Source organism: Corapipo altera, unplaced genomic scaffold (assembly GCF_003945725.1).
Source record: "Corapipo altera isolate COAL_440 unplaced genomic scaffold, ASM394572v1 107, whole genome shotgun sequence".
NCBI lineage: Eukaryota > Metazoa > Chordata > Aves > Passeriformes > Pipridae > Corapipo > Corapipo altera.
Window position 1 is genome coordinate 751,071 of NW_020885017.1, and position 24,412 is coordinate 775,482.

Below are 24,412 nucleotides of genomic sequence, written 5' to 3' on the forward strand. Positions count from 1 at the left end.
AGAAACTGGCAACTCAATCTTTCTGTTGCCCAAGGATGTTAAAATGGCAAAGAAAACATAAAAACCCATTAACTGTGGTGGAAGGGGGAAACTAACAGTGTCAAATAAGAGTTATGAGTTCAAGCACTTGTGACCAATACAGGAAATAAAAGCAAATACAATAAGATATCAATAGCCAATATGGTCAGAGAAAATAAAACTGGTGCAGTTAAGGGAAATAAAGTATTCTAAAATACAGTGAAACAAAAGGAACCTCAAGTCAGATATAGGTTATTGCTAAATGCAGTTGATAAATCCTAAACAAGGAGACAAAGGAAAAGTACAGTAGATACTTTCTATCCTCAGCAGATACCTGTGGACCTTTTTTAAAAAGATGTGTATCCTGCCTATCACACGTGCAATACAAAGATTACTGTCTGTGACAGAAGGAAGAACCCATTTGGACCCTTCATTTTCCAACTGGTGCATCTGACAGATTTGCATCTATGCCTTTAGATAAACAGAGAAGCCTTCTAAACTCCAATGTTTAATAAATTCAACAAACTGTGGAACTTCACAAGTCTTGGAGGACTCCCTGGGTAGTTTCAAGATGTAAAAATGGCAAGATGGACACCCATGGAGTTACAGTCTGGATAACACGATATTTACTCCCACAGAACAGTTACTGTGAATCTCATCAAAAAAAAGAATTTGAAGCTAAAATGTAATTAATGACAGTCAATATGGTTTCATAGTCTTTCTATGCCTTTACAAACCTGTAAAGCTGACAAGATAGCTTGATCTACCAGATGAGTAATCTTGACATATTATATTTGAATTTGTTTGAGTTGTTAGATTTAATTCCATATGATGTTGGCACCAGGTACAGTCTGAGGGGTATCAAGAAGAATTACAGGGCTCTGGAAGTGGCAGTAAGTGAGTCTGGAGTGCAGGCAGCTTTTTCATCAATCCCCACAGTCAAAGGGAAGGGTTTTGAAAGGGTCACTCCAACCTGATGAGTCAACAAATGGTTACAGGACATGTGCCACAGCCAGGGGTTCAGGTACTTCTTCACCCAGAGGGTGGGTGGGCACTGGAACAGCCTTGATCAAGTGCTGTTCAATATTGTTATGACCAATATAAAGTCTTTGTTGATAAAGTTTGCAGTTAACACAAAGTTCAGCAGCATAAAAATGAAGACAGGTAATAAACAATGAACAGGACCATCTGAATTGCCTACAGAAAAAAAGTCACAACCCAGCTAAACCTGTTTTAAACACAGCCAAGCACCAGGTAGTGGTGGTAGGATTACAGCACAGACAGTCACTGGTTCAGCCTGACCTCGGGGTATGTCTGGAGCGCCCTTCATAAAGTGGAAAATAACCATTAAAAACTGGGTAATGACAGTGATTATGCACATAGCACTAGTAAAATGTTAGAAAACCACATCCATTCAGAAAATGAGTTACACAAAGGACAGAATAAGACAGGAATTAATTCAAAGGACAGATATAAAAATAACCTGGAAAAGCAAACTTCATGACAAGGGGCAAAAAAAAATCTTAAGAGATATAAAAAAAAAAAAAAGAAGTTATTGCCCTATGATAATTTCACAATTAAGTAAATGAAGTAAATCTAATTGTGAGTAATTCTTCCTTCTGATGCAAAGAACAAAATCCAATGGCTAAAGGTTAAGGCTTGCAAAATTCAGTCTTAACTGTAAGATTTAATTTGCTAATGTAGAAGGTGAGCAGTGGCATACAAAAATGGAAAATGCAGTGGGGGAAACTACATCAGTTCAGATTGCTGAAGCAGTCAGTTCATTTGAATTCATCTTCACAGATGTGAGCAAATGAAGCAAACTGGTGTTTGAGTTGGAATCCTGAATACAGACTGTGAATGCAAGGGAGGACACCAAACAGCAGGAGACAGAATGGTCAGTAGACAAGTCTCTGCATCACACTTTTATAGAAAGTCCTGCTCATTTTGTAAAATCTTGCACCTACTGATATTTGCAGCAGCATCATGAGGATTTGCTGTCACAGACACATAACGAACATTTGGTGAGTTTTATGTTGCTCTAAAAAGGATAATCACAGCTGAGAGAAACAACCACATAACATCTGATCCCTCAAAAAAAAAAAAATCTTTGAGCAGTTAACTTGGACACAAATGAATTGCTGCAGAAATGCTGCCACCCAGCTGTAAAAAAGCACAGTAAGAGCCTCAGCTCCTACTACAACTCAGCTAAGTGGAAAGCTGCTAAAGTTCACTGACTTTCCAGCTATTTGAGCCTTTGCTAAGCATAGCAGTAAAGATGCACTAAAAATCAATTCTGCTAAAAAAAGGTGAGCATATGTATTTACTTACAATACACAAACTAACCCTACAGACTCTGTGAAAACTTCTGAACACACTTAGAATGTGTATCTGATGTATTTTACTTTATGCAATAAAATGCCCTTTTCATCCAGGCACTATAGATAGTGGCAAAATACCTCATTTTAGAGAGAGAAAGGGTCCTTTTTGATGCAGAGAAAAACAAAAAAAAGTTCAGACGCAAGTTTCAAATATGTAATAATATTTAGCACATGGCAAAACCAATTTCATTAGCAATATTTAGAAACTTCTACTGAGAAACCGATTTCCAGATTAAATTAATAACTCACAGATGACTATGAATGCCTGAGAAGTGACTGGAGAGTCAGATGTTTTACTTCCATGTAATTCCTAGGTAATTTAGAGAACAAACAACTAAGCCTCTAACACATTTAAATACTAAATCTGAATTACCATATCCAAACCTGGCATTTAAGACCAGGAAGGTTTCCGGAGTTTTTTGTGCTCTTGACTCATTTAAAATAATGATTAAAAGTCAACAAATGAACAGTGAACCCAGAATTTTAAGTTACTTCACACTGTTGAGTAAATCTTAGAATGCTCTGGGTTGGAAGGGACCCTAAAAAGATCATCTTGTTCCAACCGCCCCCACTAAGGGCAGGGACACCTTCCACTAGACCAGAAGTTTTGCAGAACAGATGTGAACTACAGCAGAAGGTTTACCTAAGTAATGCAAGAGAGATCTCATCTAGTCTAGTGCTCCTGCAACACTTGAGCCTAATTTAATAAGAAATAACCTATTAGTGCCCAAGTGCTTGCTCCTCTTCAGGCTCTTCAACAGACTGCAGGCACCAAGTGGGAAGCACTGCAGACCCATCACATCCAGCCTGCTCTGAGAGGCTGCACTCCCACACCAGCAATTACAGCTCCAACCAGAGAACCAGGAACATGTTGTAGTTCCTTCCTCACCATCCACAAACCCCTTGAAAAATTCCTCACAAGCACAGGAAAACATGTGACTACTCATAAAGGAAGTAGAGGGGGATGTATAAGCCAGCAGTTTAATGTCTCGTTTCTTTATTCTAAATGAAAGTACAAAGAATAAATGCAATTCCAGGAGTCATTCACACAACAACTCAAAGGGATCAAGTTTCAGCCACAGTTCCCTCCATGTCAGGCCTATATCATGAAATTCTTATTTCACATGGTCACTGCAATTTTATCTTGTATACAGTGAAGTTATGCTCCTTCTGCTAGAAGTATTCTAGTGGCAATGCTTATTAAGTGGTAAGTGATAAAGTTTCATTGCTTCCTAACAAGTGGAAATAATTAGCAATAGGATAATAGGCTAATGTCGCTCAGGAACATAAAGGGCTGTTTGTAAAACTAAGAGTGATTACGCACAGTAACAGAGGATTATTCAAGCTGTTAGTGCACCTACTCAATTGCTACCTTTCACAGGAGAGTTTAGGCACATGGCTGTATGCAGGCAGCATCACAGAATGGCTGAGGTGCCTCTGGATCCTCTGCACAGAGCAGGGTCAGCCAGAGCAGGTGGGTCATAACTTTCTCCAGATGAGTTCTGAATAGCTCCAAGGATGGAGACTCCACAGCCTCTTTGGGCAACCAGCTCCAGTGTTCGATTACCCTCACAGAAAAAAAAAAACAAAAAACAAAAACAAAACTTATTTTTCCTGAGTTTCAGTTTGTGCTTATTGCCTCCTGTTTCATTGTTCACTGCCTCACTGAACACAGATAAGAAGAGTCTGCCTCTATCATCTTTACTTTTCCCACCATCAGGCATTTTCATTACACACATGGATAAGAACCAAGCCTCCGCTCTTCCAGGCTGAACAGTCCCAGCTTTCTCAGGCTCTCCTTACACACAAGATGCTTCAATCCCTTCATCTCCATGGCCCTTCCCTAGACTCACACCATCACTCCTCTCAACTTTGTATCCCTTGCAAACGTGCTGAAGGGGCATTGTCATATTATCCATGTCAGGAATGAAGAACTCTACTGGCTCCACCACTGACCCCTGGGTTCACACCAGTAACTGGCCTCCAGTCGGACTTTCTGCTGCTCATCACAACTCTTTCAGAGCAGCAGTTCAGCCTGTGCTGTGAAACACTTTGCTTTTTGAAAGGCACTAAATGTTCAGCAAGGCAGATGAGGAGTTTCACCTTTTTGTACAGTAGCCTCACAACTGCTGAGTCAGGGCAGCACCACTAATTACAGTTCTGTTGACATTTCAGTTCCTTCCCATCAGTTAAGAAGCAAGCCATAAGCATCAGACACAGTTTTAAGCTGTTCTTGCATAAGAACCTGCATTATCTGCTTCACCAAAGCAGCAGGTATTTATGATCAGTGACAGCTGCTCTCCTGTGAACATAATTATCCACAATGCAACAATTCCGTGCAGGATCAGTGGGATATTAGAGACTGATAACAACACTCACACGCAGCATTTAAAAGATGGATTCTGCCCCCCAGAATCTGTGTGATTCCTCTGATCTCAACAGCGCCCCAAGGAACAGTGAGAAATCACACAGCAGCTTCCTATGGACAGGAAGAAGCACATCCAGAGGCAATGCAGCCTCTGTAGATGTGCCTGTGGGTTTACATCCTTTTGTCTTACAGTACTTTCCCTAACTGAAAGCCACAAGATTGCTCTTTTCGAGAAAAATCTTCTACTAAACAAAATTAGGACCTATCCAGCTATTTAGGAGTTCAGAGTTTTGCAATCTCTTTTGAGACTTAAATCATTAATACAGCATCAGGTTTTCTTTGATAGTGGGTAGGCTAAAAAAAAAAAAAAAAGACAGAAAGCAAGCACTTTAGTATAAAAAACCCATGCAACTGCAAAACCTAGGAAAAGTTTGCCTATTTGTCTTCTATTCTTACAACTCAGGAGATAAGTCATAACTCCATCACATTCCACACTTGCAGCTTTGGGCAGTCACAAACTCAGGCACTCAAAGAACTGCTGGGAGCACAAATGCATGATGCCCACACAGAAGCATGAAGAACAGAACATGCATCAGGGTACACCCCAGCCAGGATGTCACACATCATCCACAGGCAAAACCATCAGGGGCACATTCTGAATGTCACATGATTTTCAGTGAGCACGTCACAGACCACACGTTTTAAGCAACATTTCAGTAAACCCAGTCCCAGAATGCATGTTTGAACCACAAAATCCCATAATACAAATGTCTTTAATAATCTAAATACATGGATTCTAACCACAGGGTGCTGCTCAACTGCTTTGCCCACACAAAATTCAAGTGACTTAACAGAGCACTCCTACTGCACCCTACAACCTCAAATTTTCATGTATGAAGCAGAAAAACGTAGCCATAGATAACAAGGCATTACAAAATGCACAGATGCAGATACAAGAATGTTTCAGAGAATAACCAAGAAGTTTGTTGATTTTTTTTTAAACCAAAGCTGTGTTGCAATTTGATCCATTTTCTGAATTTGTTTTCATTATAGCTTATCCTCTTTAGCCAAAGGAAATAAAGGTCAAGTGACATATGGTCCTACATGGCACAGTCCAGATAGCTAGAAGGCAAGTTCTTTTTCCACAATTCTGTTTACAAATGACATGTATTTCGCTTCATTTGTTGTTCCTATTTCCTTTGACACATGCAATGGCTTTAACTACTACCAGCTGTGTCAGAACAGAGTTTCAGCTGTTCTCGTGAAGCCAGAGGACTAGAGATCTGCAATACATGCAAGCTTAGAGTTAAGGCAGAACTGCAAGTTTTAGTAGCTCTGTAATACAGTATCCTAATCTATTTAAGCACTACAAACCCTTCAGTACACTGATCAAAAAGCACCACATTATGCTACTACTGAAGCTGTTTTATTAAATCAAAAGATATCCAGTAATAGTTGGAAAAAGAACCATCCACTGCCCACGGGGTATATCACTACTGGGAGCTATGACAGAGCACCATGTCACAGCAGGATCTTCTACAGCACACACCTGGCAGCTCAAAGCATTACAATTTATTTAATCAAATGAATCCAGCCCTTCATGCAAGAGCTTAAAGCTTCTAAAACAGCCTCACTCAAAGAAATCCCATGGAAATATTCTTTCCACTTACATTTAAGCAGCTAGCTCCCCTTTGTCACAATTTTCCAGCTAACCATCACAAATCTTTCACTGACAGGTTTTTTCAAATTTTCATTTACATGAGTGTCAACAAAATAAAAGAATCCATCCATTTCTACCTACTGTTCTGTTCACAAACTCTGCAATTGTGGTGCATCATTTTTATTCCTTGTTATCCCACTAATTGTTTCAACCAGATATGTACAAAGTTATTTTGCACAACAGCTAGATAATTACCCTGTTAGACTCCCACGGCTGCTTATTAATTATTTTCTGCTGTTCTCATTGAGAAAGCTGGAGTTGTTGGAATGCACCAAAATATACTGTAGATTTCAAACTGTGATTTTTTTTTCTTCAGCACAAAACTTGGTACAAACGCACTTCTATTAGAAAAATGTTAGCCACCTTTGAAAACAAAAATTAGATAAAGAAAAAAAATGAAAGCTCACATCCTTGGCACTGTATAGAAATCCTGGCAAAACATTTTGAAGTGTTCTTAGCACAGGTTGTGTACCTGCCAAGAGAGGAGTGGGTAAGCCCAAATACCTTCAGGAGTGAAACAACATTCCTATAACACGAACTATCTTTACTGACACTGCCACAGCAGGAGAAGCTAAAGCCACAAACAGCAAATATGTACATTTTTATCCAGTGAAATAGTAAATACCTCATTCCTGTGCAGCTGGCCAGACCCTGGGAGCCTGGGGCCCTTTGAAAGTATCTGAAAACAAACAAACAAAAAATCTGTTGTGAGGAAAGCAAAAAACCTTCAGGTAGAACCAGCATGTTGTTATATAAGATGTCTGACCCTCCAGATGCCACTCCTGGGGTCACACTTCTACCACCCCAGACTGTCACTGATTTCATTTATCAGTGTTATCCCTATTCCCTCTGTTTGACTGAATAGGTTTCATGATGGTGGTCTGGCTGTGAAAGGGATGAGGTGCAAGAATATACATATGTCGATTATTTTTATTTTAAACTGCAGCAGCTTCCAGTCTTGAAGACAGATCATTGCAATCAGAGAACCTGCATGTTTGCAGACAGCAAAAACAGCTCACTAATAAAGTAGTATCTGCAGCTCTTAAATATTTTAAAAGCAGTTTTAAGAGCAATTAAAAGCTGAGATGCAATTGAGACATAAAACCCAGATACTTCACGGCACACATGCCTTTGAAGGACAGGTACAACTTCATGTCATTACTAATTATGTAGAATTAAGTTATTGAATCAAAAATAAGGATATAAGTAGATTAAAGACATGACGAAGTCTGTCAATAACAAATAAATAATTCATTTCCTAAAATCAGCATGGCCAAAAGCAGCTGGAAGATGTTCTCTAAGACCATGCAGCACATTCAGCATAGCTGCATTCTTCTGCTCTGTGCAGAAGTCACTGCTTGGACCATAGGAATGCTTTTTAGCTTTTTTTAATCAATTATATCTTTTCCCACCATAAAACTCCCACTTTTTAATTAGGCACCTAACCTAGCCAAAGTCTTTGTATTTGGTTTTTTTTTTTGTCACAGAGCAAGGAGGAAGTGCATTAAGCACCAACACCTCCTAGATATTGTCTGCTGAATAATCACGGTCCTGTGCTGCACACCACAGCAACCTTCCAGTACTGCTGCCTTCCTGCCAGCACACCTACAGACTAAACTGAACTCAAGCACAGCAAGTCACTTCAGGAGGAAGCTGCAGCAAACACACTTGGCCAATTCCCCACATTCCCCTTCATCCACGCAGCCCCCGCGGTGCCGCTGTCAGACGCTCAGAGAGCACGTGTGAGCCTGGGGAGCAGCTCAGAACCCATTTGCCTTCTGCCAAAACTTTGCAAAGGGACATCACACAACAAGACTTAACTGTTTCCAAAGCAACTCTTCAGCTGGTTTCAGCTGTGCTTAAAGGGAGAGGAATTATGCAGTCTCAAGTTGTATTATTCTGTGCTGGTATTTCAAGAAACTGCTGGGAATGGGACAGATATCAGCATCTCCCACAGTTGCTGTTGCCAGATGTGGCTGACAATCTTTTACTGCCTATATTAATAGTAACCAAATCATTTGCAAGACACTTAAATTTTGACATTTTTCTCCCAGGCCCCACTGAAGAGTTTAGTTCAGTTCTGATTCCAAGATCAAGAGGGAGCATTTTAGCTCTCAGATCTCCAACAGATACTGGCTGTCACAGTAAAGAGCTGCAGAATTTCCCAGACCCTGAGAATCAGCCCCCACTAGTTCAGGCACCATATCATACCCTCCTTTTCATGAACTATTCAAATACCATCTCAAAGGCAGTTAACATTTTTGTCCCCACTGTTTTTAGTAGAAGTCTTCTTGGGATAATCTATTTTTAGGCTGATTATTAACAGGTCTAATTACACGCTATTTACTTGTACCCACCTGTGCTTATGGAAATACTGTCTTCCAATGAACTGGGGTTTTTTTTTTCCTCTCTGGTACTTAACTCCAAGGAAAGCAATTATACTACTCTTTTTTTTTTTTGGTAAATTTTACAGGCCACGTTTTTCCAGTTATTTATGAAATAGGCAATTCATTCCCTTGATCATCTTTCTCTGTACCTGTTAGAGTTCATTACCCTTGTGTACAGCATAGAGGAAATACCTCACTTGAAGGACTGCAGCTGCTTCCTCACACAGCCACTTAGTATGAAGTAAAGAAACCTTGTTCTTGATAAGTTCACCCAGACCTCACTATCCTGCTCAGGACATCACTTGGAGAATTTCCAAGGGTGTAAGGAGCAGTTAAGCAGCCTGTGCTCTCTGCTTTTGAAATGTCTCCATCATATGGAGCATATCATCATTTAGCACATATCATGCTAAATAAAAATGGAGTTATGCACATGTTCAAATGCTTTGAGGAATAATCAATTCCCTTAATTTTACAACAGCTTTCAAGGAAGCAAAAGATCTGCCCATGAGCATCTCACTGAGAGGTCACAGCCAACATGGTTGCTACTATTAACTTAAACACCAAGTAAGCATGTTTTAATTAAAAATGGACACCAGCTCTGCCCTTGACTGCAGCCTGTTATGTCTGATGAATGTTTAACCAGCAAGTTTTCCAGCTGCAGTGTTGCTCTGCTGTATTTGCTGTTGCAGTGAGTCTCAGGGGTTTTACCAATTTTACAAGTACCCAGGTATAATGCAGGGTTTGTTCACTGTGCTGGGCAGGGGGGCATGCTTTAAATAGTAAAGTTATAAAAGAAGATCAAAAGGGGCACTAACTGAGTACTAAAGTGCTACAATGAAGAAGGAACTGCAAGGTAACAGTGAGAAACTTCCTGCCTATGCAGAGCCAGCCCCCTCCTACCATTCTCACAAATACAGATGGATGTTGATTACTGGCACCTTAACATCCTTCAAGTTGCGTGCAACCTCAGAGCACACAAACTCAGCTGAGACATCCATTAGCAGTTGGCCCACTGGATCATTTTCCCTAGAGATTGATGTTGACCATTTGTACTTTTCATTTCTTGATAGAGCTCTGCATTGTTTTTCTCTTGCTTGTATGATTTACAAGCTTTGCACGAAAAACTGTAAAATAATTCACTTTTCAGGTGATATGCAGTACAAAAATTTTCACAGAGAGAACTTGGTCCCCAAAGAAAAGTGTGTTCCAAGCTGGAAAAACTGCTTATTGTACAAGATAGATATAGTACTTTTTGTGAGAGATGTCTTGTGCTGAAACACACATTAGCCTTATCCACAGAAAGAGATCATTTTTCTCCACTGAAACTACCTGGAATGATACCCAAATCATAAGTTGTCCCTTAACCTCCCACTGGCACCACAGATTAGCTCACTGCTTTCCTTCCTGGCCTTAGCCTTTTTTTTCAGACCCCTGTTTGTGTCAGTTAGAAATAACTTGTGAACAGATTAATCAACAGAAAGCTGTCATCACCATGTAGATAAAAGACACACCTGCACTGACTCAACTTTCTCACTTTTCCCCCAGGGGTTACATAACAGGGCACCTAAACAGGCTCATGGACATGGCACTGCTTCTTTCACTCCCATGAGGCAAATGCCTCCCAGGATAACCCAATACAGCCATTACAAGGCCCACACTTCAGCCTGATTAATATTATGTTCCTCAGTTCCTCACTCCACTCAGGGTTCCCAGGTGTGGAGAGAGGCTCAGGGACACACAGAGGTGCTGGTAGAGAACCTGCCCTTCTCTGTAAGGTAGCAATGCAGAGGTGCAAGGGACCAGCCAGGTCCCACCCTACTCCAGCAGCCAAGAGGATAAAACAGAACAGTAAAGACAAGTCACAAGGGCTGGCTACAGACCAATTTCTGTTGAGCAATGACAACTGCTCCACTGTGACATGAGGGCACTTACCCCTCAAAGGACAGAGGATTTTTGTTGCTCGTTGGTGTTTAGTTATTTTTTCCCCCTTTTGTTTTTGGAAGGAGAATTTTTATAGCCTGGGTACAGAACCTGCTGCCTTAGGTTAGGAGGGGAGAAAGATACTGTGCACCAAATAAAGCAACTGAAAGAGGATCTCAGTCTCAAAAAGTTTATGGTTCTTTTTCAGGACTAAGGCTTTGCTCAAAGCTTGAAAGTCACCTTTTTCAACGCTCTGAAGACTCTGAAAATTATTTGTTTACAGACACTTCTTATAGAAATAGGTGTCTGCTTCGTTTCTCTGGGTAGGGATACAGCAAGAAGCCACTACTTCTCACAAGACAAGATCCTCCAAGACAAAATTTCTGATGAGTTCACATCCAGATGGAGCTGTAAGTCAGAGGCAGGATGTTGCCTAACAGTTAATCGCTGGTATTATACCTTGTAAGAAGCAGAACTTGTTCAGAAGTGCCTCCAAGGTTTTCAGGAGGAGCAACTCTAGCCTATAGTATGAATATCTACACAATATGACTACCCAGCATAACATGGCACACAGATCTCAGGTGTCCTGGTGCAGCCCAGGAACCTGAAGCACTGCTCACAGGTTAGAGCAAAGCAGCTGAAAGCAGCAGAGCAGAGGCTGATTGCTACAGAAGTTGCTATACAGGCCACAACTGTCCTCGCTTTGACCTCCTTCTACAGCTACTCTTCTCTCCAGTTTTGTCATTAAGTATAATTTATACAATTTAAAAAGCCAGAATAAACAAGGGTAAGAACATCCATCTCCCCTGCATGCTCCAGGAAGTGTCATTTGAGCAGCTACTCACTCAGCAATTCCATCCAGAATCCATGTGCCTGTGGCACAAGAACATGCTATGCTATGTCATACTCTACTGTCACCATTCTAGACACTCACTGAAGAACCTCCATCTTTTTCATGTGACAGTGAGGTGGAAAAAGTTTTCATTAACAAGAATTTACTTAGAGGGGAAAAAAAAAAAAAAAGGAAAATATTAATAGGACAGAATTTGTTTATCCTGAGGAGTACCCTGAATCTCCAGAAGATGCCTCCTAGTAATAAACTCTGAAAAGCAACACTTCAAATACAAATAAGTCACACTTGAAATCCCTCCTTATCCAGTGTAATGGCATATAATAGTATCTCTTTCAGGGTATGCACATCCTCTATCATCTGTTCTCAGGGTAGCTACTCCAAGTTATATATTTCCCTGGGACTAAAACAAAAACCTACACAACTTCCCAAGGTTACTTGGCAAGAAACTGTTAATTTTACATGCTATTCACTTTTGGAAGATCTAGTTTGAAATAAAAACAACAGCTGGCCTGATACTCAAAACTGTCATACAGCTCAATACCATGGGGGACCACCCAGTCAGTGATAAAATGTTTTATTATATCAGCTAGAGCTGAGAAATGTAAAAGCCATTCTGTAAATTTAATCACTGATTGCTGGAAGAGCTGAAGAAAATGTCTCCATTTGTTTCAAGAGGAAAAAAGAAGTCTGGCTTATAAATGACAGGTTACAAACACTGTGCAACTAGTTCTGTAAATTCAGCATCTTTCGTCAAATTTGCATTTTAATTTAATGACTCAGAGCCACTCACCATCTCAGGTGGGATTAGTCCAGTACCTAATGCAATGACTCTTCTAGCAAAAAATAGTACACTATTTTTTACTCACTTTGGGACTTTGAATTAGCGCAGCACAGTGCAGTACAAACATACAATAAAGTACAAACAAGTAAATGCTCCCAAATCTCTTGCTAAGGCTAATAAAAATATCAAAGTAGCACACAGTTGTGTTGTTTTATTCAGTAGTCCAGCAGCACAGTGTAAGAACGCAATTTATTGAACAACTTACTCAAGGGACTCCTGCAAAAACAATGTATTCAGAAACTCCCAAGACAGTCTCACCACTGGTGTTTGAAGATTGTCTATGCATGATATTTTACAATGCCTTCATAGAACAAAGGTTAAAATGCCTGGGTGTATCTTCCCTGCCTTGCAAAGAGGGAAAAACATACCAATACTGCCCCGAATCTGGTTCCCCACTGCAAGCCAGAGAGCAACCTGCTGTGCTGAAAAGCAAAGAAACAACACAGGGGTTTAACTGAAAGATTTCAACATAACAAAACATCTTGCATTTGGGGTAAACTGAACAGCAGCTTAGCAACTGTGCATAATAGCAGGTGTAATGTGCAAGGTTGGGAGGTCAATCAACTAAAAGACAAAAGAATGGGAAAAAAAAACACAACAGCGGGGGATCTCAGATGAGCCTGATGTTTTCTGGTAAAACAGTAAGTTCCAGTCCTGGTGCTTCATCACAAACCTGACAGCAAATTCAAGGAGAGGAACAAGTAAGGCCTGCTCCTTTTACTGTTTATTACCTTTCCTCTGCTGCCTCTTTATGTGCTCTGGTACATTGCAGATACTTTCAGTACTATCATCACACTGTGTCCTGATCCTGGTGTAACACAGTAACTGTTGCCCTGGTATCATGGCTCAGCTAGTTTCAAAGTAACTTATGTCTTTAATAATTTGCTTATGCCATTCTATGAACAACAGGGAGACCACTTGCTCCAGGAATGGGGGCTTGTGTGCAGGAAAACATGTATAGGCAGTGTGTCTAATAGGTACACTGAAGGAGTAGGGATATACAGGGAGCTTAAGGAGATGAGAGGTGTTCTTACCCTCAACACTGCCATACTTATACAGAAAACAATGCTAGCTGGTGTATAATATATACATGTATAAGAAAGGTGCACTTTTAGTATGAAAGCCACTACATAGTGCTGGCAGTTATTTCTACTCCAGTGGAAGATAATCCTTATCTTAAGGATCTTTACTTATCCAGAGGGAAAAAACACAGGTACAGAGGCTGTTCCAAGGGATGTGCTTCTAGGACTATGCTACCTACAGGAACCAGGAAAATGGAGTAGACAGCTAAGGAGAAAAACAGAGCAAAACGGGGAAAAAAAAAAAACCTAACAGCTGCTTCAATGCTGGTCAGACTGGCACTAGTGCAACATTCAGCTGACACCTCATTCTGGATTTCCATGTTCACATCATCGTGGGGGGGAGGAAGAGAATGACAGCTCCTGACAAGGAGAACAGTATCAAGAAGCACCACTTTGTCTCAAAGAGTGATCACAGGAAATGAACACAGTACTGTGTGACAAGCACAGCCCTCTGGCTAGACCAAGACACCAAAAGGTACTGGTCTCATTGGTTTCAGTGACTAAGAAATTCATACTGTTCTTAAGCACATTTTCTCTGATCTTTAGGCATTTAAACAGATTTAAAGATCAGATGCTTGGTCATTTGCTGGCTCAAAAATCCCAGATAATGCCTGCATCCCCAATGGTTACCATGAGTGTTGAAGTGAATCACCACCATCTGCCCACAGCAGCAGGACACTTGGCTGCACCTGCTAGTAGCATTCTTTTCAAAAAGCCACCCTCTGACACTGCAGTTCCCATATGGACATAGTACAAGCTACTGCTGGTAGTCCCAGGCAGATCTCTACAGTCCCTTGAGATTGCCTGCACACTTGTTTGATTAAATGTTTCTGAGGTTTATCTCACCTGAAATCTTTATCACAGAACGCGCCTTGGGTTCGAAGAGACCTTAAAGATTATCTTGCTCCAACTGTCAGTAACAACCACATGCTGCATTGGTGTTAAGATATTAGACTCCAGAACAGACAAATAGCCCAGTAAAGGTCTTCAACACAGCAGCTTCCCACCATGAAATATATTACCAGTTCAGGAATCCTTCCATTAAAATTATTCAGTCGTGAGGTACTGTGACTATTTTCATAAATTATGAGAGTTAGGTCCCCAATGTGATGATGCTCCACAAATCAGAGATTTTATCTCACAAAGTTGCTAACAGGTGCTCAGACTACACAGGAGTACATGATCAGCTAGAGGTGGACTGCACAAGAATCCATCTGAGCCTGCAGCAAGCGCTCTCCTGTGTTCTGAGTTTGGCTCAGAGATCCTGCCTCTCCAGCCCTGGGGTGTCAGCCAAACTCTCTCATTCTCACACTTTTTCCCAGGAGCCTACTCCCTCTTGCATGGAGGTCACTCCAGTGTTTTGGAGAACAGTGTCAGTCTTGCTCAGCTTTCCAGCAGCATCGGCTGGGATACACATGTAACTCTGTACAGCACTGCTTTCCACCGGGCCCAGCCCGCTAATTCCAGTGGCACAACACCTCCATGCATGGGGATGGGGCAGGAAGGTGAGGAAAGATTTTAACTTGCATGAGAAAACTAGCAAATACCTCTGCAATTACTCATACATATTCCTTTCCAAAAAAGCTACACCAGCCTATCACATACTGGGTGGGGGAAAAAAATTAATATTACCTAGGATTATTTTTAATATAAAATACTTTATTCCTTAACAGATTAATAACTGATCTGAGCAAGTATCCTCCATAATATATATAATTTTAAGTGGTTTCAAGCTGGTTATTTCCAGGCAAGTGCAATCAAGTGATAATGCAAGAATAATGCACGCTGCTCTTTGAAGTACAGAACCTTTGGATAACAAAAAAATTTCATTTCATCATTAAAAGCAAATGCTTTCTCAAAGTCAGAAGAACCAATATAATCTGCCTTTTGATGCAGACATCTAGGGAATAAGTATCTCAGTCTGTTAGATCTTTAATTTAAGAACTTGGAAGCTCTCCAAGATTACTTATACTTCTTTCTAGTTATGTATGTCCAAAATTTTCTATCCGTGCTTGTTTAGAGGGCTTCTATTCAGGTAGAGTGGACTAAGGTTACAACTTCTGTCAAATGAGGGCTTGAGTTATTGATTTTATCATCTAATGATGAATTGAAAAATTAAATAACAAAGAACAGAAGTTTTTTCAATACTTGAGATGCTGGCACCTCCCTTTGGCAGTGATAGATTAGCCTGGAATCCATTATTTGTTTATGAATATTCTATTACTGTAAAGGAATGCATTGTAAGTATTTCTGCTTGTTGTTGACTTTCACTACAAAAAGTGTTATTTATTTTGCTAGAATCTATGCAAGTTTGTCTTGTGCCATCTGGCAACCTCATTTGCATGTATCAGATCGTATACAGAAGCACCATTAACTATCTAAGTTTCCTCAACACAACACTTTATTTTTAATATTAGAAACTGTTTTCATTCTGATCACTGGCCATAAATCCATTTATTTCCCAGCTAAACATTATTTCATGTTCCATTTAATCTCAGGTGAGTTTCTTCCTATAATACGCTCAAACAGAATACAACTGATTTTTAGGGCCCTGGCCTTTAAGCACACACACAGCTTCAGAATTGAAAAACTATCTAAGATATTTGAGGTGCCTGGTGAACAAGCAGGATCTATACTTCAAGAGGTAGCAGGGGAAGTTTAATGCATTCATTACCAACAGGTTGCCAAAACACACCCCTTGGCTTGGAACACCAGGAATGGCCTGTGTTCTTGTACAAAAAAAACCCCACCTCTTTTCTCAACAATCCCATTTGCACTCCTCATAGAATTCCCTAAGGTCTGTAAAAGGGATAAGCAGGCACTTAACTAAAGGGAACAGGAAAGGAGAACTCTGGTACTTCATTAACACAAGACACTGGGGTAGGAAATGAACCAAGAGCCAGAAACAACCATCTGCATTTCCAGTCCCCTGCCATTTAGGAGGCTACTCCAAATGCTTCATCCCTCTGTGACTGAATGCAACCATGTTCTTGAAATGACAAAAATCACCTGAAGCAGCATTTGCAGTCAGGCTGTTACCTGCCACCTCTGCATATGTCACAACAGACTCCGAGCAAGTTTTGGTTTTCTGTGTGTGTGTTTTGGCGTTTGGTGGGGGTGTTTGTTTGATCGTGTTTGCATATGTTTCATAGAAAAACACAACACTTATCTAGGCTTCACACAAAGGAAAACACCTTCAAAAAAAAGGTAATTTGAATATTTCACAGAATTAAAGGTCACTTTAACTCGCTCTGTTAACCAAGTGACTAACACCCAGGAAGGCTCATTCAGAATTTAACATAATATAAAGCACCTACTTAATGCACACAAAGTAGCTAAACATACACTATTACTTAAGTAACTCCCTCCAAACTGCTAGATATATGTTAATTAGCCAAGAGCCTTGACCTGAGAAGTTAAAGCATTCTTGGCAAACACCCTCAAAATGCCAGTGTCACACCCAACTCCACCTGGACACAAGGCCACAGCAACATCCATCTACATTTTGCAGTTTTATTCCTAACATCTGATCACACAACTAAGACTCTCAGCTAACCTTCAGTCACTGCTGCATCCCTATTTTAGGCTTGTTCCATTCATATTCATCCTGAATACATTCTCCTGTATTCTCACCACTTTTGTTTTGCCAACAAGCATGTTTTATTTTCTCCCATGCCAGACTTCACATGTGGGGACTGTCTCAAATACATGCAGTACTTGTTCTGCTTCTGTACAATTCTGCAGAACCCAGAAATAAAGACTGACAGTGACAAAACAGCCCAAGTGCCAAGACAAGTGCCCTTCATGCTGAGCTAGGCATATTTTCAGCTCCTCATAGCCATCTGTCAGTAACTGTATCTGACAAGGCAAGCAAGTGCAAGTACCTGAGGCAACAATCACCTTCCTCCTATAGCTGTATGTATCCTGTAGCTCTAATGAAGTCAGGGACAAGTTGTGATGGCAGCTACAATGACAGCTGCAAACTTATGAGTGCCATTTTTCATCTCAATATCCATTTCAACCATTGAAGGTCCTCTCAGGATTTACTCTTTGAAACTTTTTTCCAGGTGTGCTTCTTTCTCTCCCAGCTCTGGAGCTAAGGACTTCATGCAACAAACCCTCCTCTGCCAGCATCACCCTGCAGTGACCAAGAAGGCAGATTACCCTCTCCATCAACATCAGAAATTCTAAACTCACCATGCACTTGTAAGTCACAGACCAGCCCAGTTCTGCCAAACAAGAACAGAACCTCTGCTGAGCACTCAAGCACCTTCTTCAGATAAAGGTAAGTTCTAGAAACAGACATTAAGTCTCTGTGTAATTGTCTTACCTAGTAAACACTCCACAGAGATGCCTACAAATTCTTAGTGAGTGTTAGTGTATGTCTGCTGCAACACAGGAGACTAGAACCACAAATCTGCTTTTATTTCCAGATACAAAATATGTTCTGTTCTAGACACAGGATCAAATATTTAATTTATCAGCAAAACCCAAGACTAACTTAGAAAAAGGCATGAAAGGGAATTTTATCATAAGCTACATTGTGGGGGGAAGCAATTGGCACATCCTTTGAGTGGACAAGCTGTAACTGCACGAGCTTTGCATTTGAGCAAAATATAAGCAAGCTGGGGGGAAAAGGACCAAAGTAACAACTGTCATTCAGGAGGTACAAGTGCAGAACAATGAGAACAATGACTTTGGACACCACCTAGTTCTTCAAATCCATGCCTAGATGCAAACTGATCCATGATAAGCCATCAATTAGCACTAACAAAAGAAAGCAAATGCAAATAGGCAAATGACCACCTAATAAACAGACAGCTAGCCAATGCACAACTCAAAGCTGGTGACACTTCAGAAAGCTCGAAGAGCACCTTGAAGAGACATTCAAACAGTAACTGAATTGCTTATAATACTCCAATCTGTTGAAATAGATAAGCAAAAAAATTAAGCATAAAGTTCATTAAAAGTAGGCATTAGTGTCATATTCCTGCCTGTATGTCCCACCCACCTGAATCCACTGAGCCACAAAGATATACACCCGGTTTAAGTGTCACTACCTCTAAAGTTACTATTTATCTAGTCTTGATAACACCTGAATCTGTAAAGCTTTTGCTGGCTCAAAAGCAGAACCACCTAGAAGTAGGATTTGTTTGTTCTCCCATTATTTCCAATCATCAATTAAGACTTAGTAGGAACAAGCTGGTGGGCTTCAAGATAAGCTAATAAACTTAAAAGAAAAAGTATCACATACATGTTTACTTCAAAATCATTTCCCAAGCAGACAAGAATGCACCTCCAACAGAAACAGGACACACACAGATTCAAGACACTACAGTACAAATTATTTAAACTACTAATACACTCCCACACCAGAGTCACTTTGCTCGTTGGAAGGGGTATTTAGTCATTCTAAAGGTTCAAGCAGGTGTAGCCACTTCAAGCCGACAGCAGAGAAACACCAAGTCTGGGTAATACTTACTTGCACAAGCTCCATGACCAACCCCTACTTTTCCAGAACCAGCCCTTTGCAGCCAGCCCTCAGGTGGGAAGGGGCTTTAGGAGCCCAAGGGTTTTACATTGTGAAGTTCTGCCTTACAGCTGAGCCTCTCCACCACCACAGGACACTCAGTCTTCCATCACTGGAAAATTAAAAAACCACAATTTTCTACTGTGCTTTCTAGAGGTAACTCTTCATCACAGCAGCTCAGACACAACATCAAGCCTCTCCATGCTCTCAGCCACTCTACCTGAAAATGTAGTGAGTGTCTTGCAGGCCAGGTTCCAAAGAAGGTCTCACAGGATACAAGCCAAAAGAGATACAACTTGCACATTCCCAAATTCAATGAAAAAAAAAAAAAAAGTAGTACCCTTTTTTCCACCCCCAGTCAACATGTGGCATCAAGAAAATGTTATTCTCACAACTGCACGAACACCTCTGAGTGTCTGAGGCAGGCACCTTTGCCCAGAAACATAAGTATTTTGTCCATAAATACTGAATATTGGAAACCACAGGCAGCTAGAAAGTAAAGCCCCAGAGATACTGATTACACGGTAGCTCTGAGAAAATACAGAAGAAAGTAATGAGTGCAGGCCACTAGCTAGAAATCCCACACAGCCCCTTGTACTAGTTAAAGGATCAGAAGAAAATTCCCACAGTAGTAACTAAAACAGAGCCCTTATAAATACTCACAGTTAGCTATCTGTAGCAGTTAAGTAAGAAAATAGATGCTAGACACTACTAAAGCCTTTTTTCTTTAACCTCTGTAATATTTTTCCTATATTAAATAATTCAGAAGAGCCTGCAGCCAAAGACATTTACAGTTAAAAAAAGGCCGTAAGTAGGTACAAGAAAATAAGTCATAAATGAAAAGAGCTAGGAAATTACACTTCCAGTAGACAAATAAAGTTAAACTAACTATTCTAGACCCAAAGCATTATCTTTATAAATAAAAACTACTTCTTTCTTAACAACACTACATACTGACTTCATTGTAATGCAGCTACACCACCAGCCACCAAAGGATATACCAACATCACAACCCCACCACATTACTGAGCACGCCCTAGCAAGGGCCCTTTATATAAACCCACCCTTAGCACAGCCCTGGAGGCTGGTCCTATAAATTTGGCAATGGCAAACAGCTGCTGCTTATATAAACTAGAGTGTTTGAAACAAGAAGTTGTTTGTGCCTGGTAAGTGTGCTAATTTGGGGCTTTTTCTTGGTTTGGGGGTGCATGGTTTTTTGGTGGTTGTTGGTTGGTTTGCTTTTGGTTTTGCAGGGTTTTTTTCAGGTTTAATGTTCAATCTACTAGCTTAATAATAACTATAAAATGTGGAACGTAGCTACATATGTGGGAAAGTTGCTTTCATAGGAGTATCTAATGTAATTATCTCTCTTAAGGCTGCAGGATAAGCCATAATAGTTTTGTAAAGCTGTCTAATAACTAATTTTAGGTATTAAGAGGCAAAATATAGCAGCACTACAAGTACAGTAGGAATACTATTGGCTGCAGCACATTGCGACACAGAACTGTAACTTGTCCTCCAATAAGCTTTTGGGGAATAAGAAAGTGATAGTAAAATAGGCATGCAAGAGGACTGTGTTCTCTCTGCCTAGATTTAGAGAGAGGACAGAATCCTATGAATGGTGAGACTTGTCAGGGACCAGAAGGGGCACTCCTTGAGCAAGGACTGACCTGAACCACTGGCTGTGTCCATACCTGAATACAAAGCAAGCACTTACAGGTAAGGTGCTTTGGAGCTTGGGCTGTATCCTAATGGGTCCTTGCTATAGCTTGAGAGTTGAGCTTCTCTTTGTCAAGTGCTTAAGCTCATTTTGATGTGAATGCTGATGCAGGGGTTTCTCCTATCTAGGCAGCTGTTAGCTCCTCAGTAATGCTGTAACAGAGTGTGGGGCTTAACAGTAATATCAGTGAGCGGTAATGACTTCGTGGGAGGCTTCTCAAACAATGAGGAAAATTCAGCTTAAGCAACAAATAAATCTCGTGTTCCACAGCACACCTTAACACAGTGATCTTGCACCTGCTTTTACATCCTGAAAGGGGAGGGGGGGAATGCTGTTCTACAGTAACTACCTCTGAACAGAAATTAGAGATGTGGCAGGAGCAAACACTCCACAGTAAAGGCTTATCCCAGTGCAAAAATAATTATCTGTCTTAAAAGTTAGTAAATTACAATAAAAAAGGCTAAATACAAAAGTTTCTGTAGTAGAACAATGGAAGTAAGTAGCAGGTAAGATGTTTTATTGCCAAGGCAAATATTATATTTTTTTTTCTGGGGAAAAAAAAAAATATTGGTCTGAAAATAGCATAGACCACTGGTCAAGAGCTTTTCACTGCAGAGCAAGTGGAACCAAATCTACACAACATCAGCGTTGCCAGATTCAGTAAGTTATGCCTACAACTTAACTTCCAGTAAAGTTAACTATCCCTATAAAAGAAATGAACTAATTAGAAAAACAGTTGCGCCATAATTAAATTAGTTGACTTCCTTTGTACAGATGATACAAAACACAAAAATATGTAGTTTAAGATGCAAAATTGCCTGTGAGTATACTCTGTGAGTATCCCTTTTGCTGCTTCTTAAATGTGATACTTAAGATTTGCCTTCAGTTTGTTATTGTGTGACTTCAGAAGATTTGTCTTCAGTTTGTTATTGTGTGACTTCAGTTAAGTATGCAACAAGGCAATTAGGAAATGACAAATGATAAACATTTTCAAATTCTAAACTAGTTCAAGTTCCAAACAGAAAAGAGCTACATCTGAACAAACCCAAATATTTCAGTCCTTGAAAACATGAATGAAGTATAGCATGGTAAGTCTTACGGGCCAGGTCTCAGACATAAATATCAGAATCTGATTAACTAATTTATTTTTTTTTAATGAAAGGAAGACTTGCCTGCTTGAATTTATTTTTTTTCAACTTTGGATATGACATGACACTGTGCCTAAAAAATAATTTCCTAACTGTATGTATGTAGTATAAAACTTACTGAACATATTATTTTTTGCTTATCCTGCCATGAAGGACATGAGGTTGTTGGTGGATGAGAGGCTGGACATGAGCTGGTAATGTGCAGTCACAGCCCAGAGAGCCAACTGTATCCTGAGCTGTATCACAAGCAGTGTGGGCAGCAGGTGAGGGAGGGGATTCTGCCCCTCTGCTCAGCTCTGGTGAGGCCCCAACCTGCAGAGCTGCCTCCAGCTCTGGGGTCCCCAGCACAGGGAGGACATGAATCTGCTGGAGTGAGTCCAGAGGAGGGCCATGAAGATGATCAAAGGGATGGAGCACCTCTGCTGTGAGGAAAGGCTGAGACAGTTGGGATTGATCAGCCTGGAGAAGAGAAGGCTTTCGGGTGATTTTACTGTGGTCTTTCAGTACCTAAAAGAAAGGGTATGCCCTACAAGAGAGCTGGAGAGAGATTTTTTACAAGAGCATGGAGTGACAGGACAAGGGGGAATGGCTTCAGACTGAGAGTAGGTTTAGATTAGAAGTTAAGGTGAAATCCTTTACTGTGAGGGTGGTGAGGCCCTGGCACGGGTTGCCCAGAAAAGCTGTGGTTGCCCCATCCCTGGAAGTGTTGGACAAGGCTTGGAGCAACCTGGTCTAGTGGAAGGTGTCTCTGCCCATGGGAGGGGATTGGAATGAGATGAGTTTTAAGGTCCCTTCCAACCCAGGCCATCCTATGATCTACTATGCTCTCGTAAAATCTGTGTTCTCTGCACCTTAATAAATGTATCTCCATAAACCCTTGAGGGGTGTTGGATTCCTATGAAAACAGTGGGGCTAAACACTGCACTGGTACAGTGCCCAACCTGAGATCTCTTGTTACTGTGCAGCTTGAACTCTTAACACTCTTTAGCTTTTGATCCTCAGGGCTCCTATCACTGATCTCAATTACAACAGTTAATGATTAGCACTCTTGAAAATCCACCCCATGCTGTTTTCAAGTGCTCAGGAAATGAAAACTATAAGGACCACCCATGAAAAGTTTAGGTCAAGTGATTTGCTTTGTATCATACAAACTCAGTGATGAGAGCTGAAATAAATACAGTCATCCACAGAGGTTTCTCTCATTATGAATAAAACTCTCACAATCTTCATTCATGATCTCCTTAACTAGTCCACTTCTGGAGGAGGACGAATCTGATTCAAAGCTTGTTCTCACACACTCTAATTCCCTATATGCTTTTGGCCTTTAGGAAAAACTAAACCTAATCACTGAGTGCCATGGCTGTACACCCTCCCTTAAGTAAGCAGTTTACCTTCTGATTAGTTCTTTCAAACAACTTAATTTGTTAATATGCCTATACAAGACTGCTTCAAAATGCAGCAAATTCTATATTACTGTAGATTAACAACAAGTAGGGATTTTTAGATTCATGATGGAGAGAGCTTTGTTTTGGTCTATCAGTTTATGTAGGTCAGCTGTTAGTTGGGGTGGAAGGACAGTCTGTGCCACTGGCTTTTAAAGTGTTGACAGCAGAGAAATGGTGAGATTCTGAATTTTTGTTCTCTATTACAAACCGAAAGAGTGTGAAATAATGTTTACAGAAACCTGTATTGCCTTCTTTTTTTCCTGGTCTTGAGTCCTATGGGACGTTCCCTAAAACAGCCAAACTTAAAAGCAGTATTTCTTGTAGATTACATGCAGTATAGTGAAAAACAGAAGTAACTGAAACAATGACTTACTTTTTTTTCTGAAGAGACTAGTTTGTGATGTCAGTTCAGCTGACCAACAAAAACCTAACACAAAGCTATTAAGTCACTTCCACGTGTTCAAAATACCTCCTCGATTCCCCAAGTTACAAGTCTAGGGAGGTAACTTCATCTGAACTGTAATATACCAACATAACACTGCCTGCTCACTCAGACCATTCCTCTTCATGTTTGTTTTTATAGCTCTACTATAATTTAAAAGAACACTCACAGATTAGACTTCACAAGTGAAGGCAGGGCACAAACCACACAGAGCAAGGCAACACTTGATGTTGGGCATGAGCTCGTTCAACTGCATGAGCTCACTCAACTGTGCCTACAGGAACTCTATTCTGTCTTCTTCCCCACTAACTCTGGCGCTCCTGACTTTGTGGTAGAGCCAAGCCAGCTTGATGATGTGCTCTGGTTGCCAGCTTTAACTGCTCACCTGTGACTTGGCTCCTGGAGATCAGACAAGCCTCTGAGTGGGCAGGGCAGCGCACGCCTGGGATGTCCCTGTTTATGGCAGTATGATGGGCTGGGTGTCACCTCCCTGTGCTTGGCTCTGTCCTTGAGTCTCACCCCTAAATTCCACTCCATCCTTGAGTCTCACCCCTAAA

At 40.6% G+C, this 24,412-nt stretch overlaps 1 protein-coding gene across 1 annotated transcript in view; it reads left to right on the plus strand.

Moving 5' to 3' along the window:
- Nucleotides 1–17,429: 17,429 nt before the first annotated feature.
- The window catches only part of GDPD2 (glycerophosphodiester phosphodiesterase domain containing 2), a 20,249-nt gene continuing 13,266 nt past the window's right edge, over nucleotides 17,430–24,412 (plus strand). The window contains exons 1-2 of the mRNA XM_027667670.1: nucleotides 17,430–17,485; nucleotides 17,638–17,855. The gene's annotated coding sequence lies outside the window, so the exon portion shown is untranslated. The remainder of the gene's footprint in view (nucleotides 17,486–17,637; nucleotides 17,856–24,412) is intronic.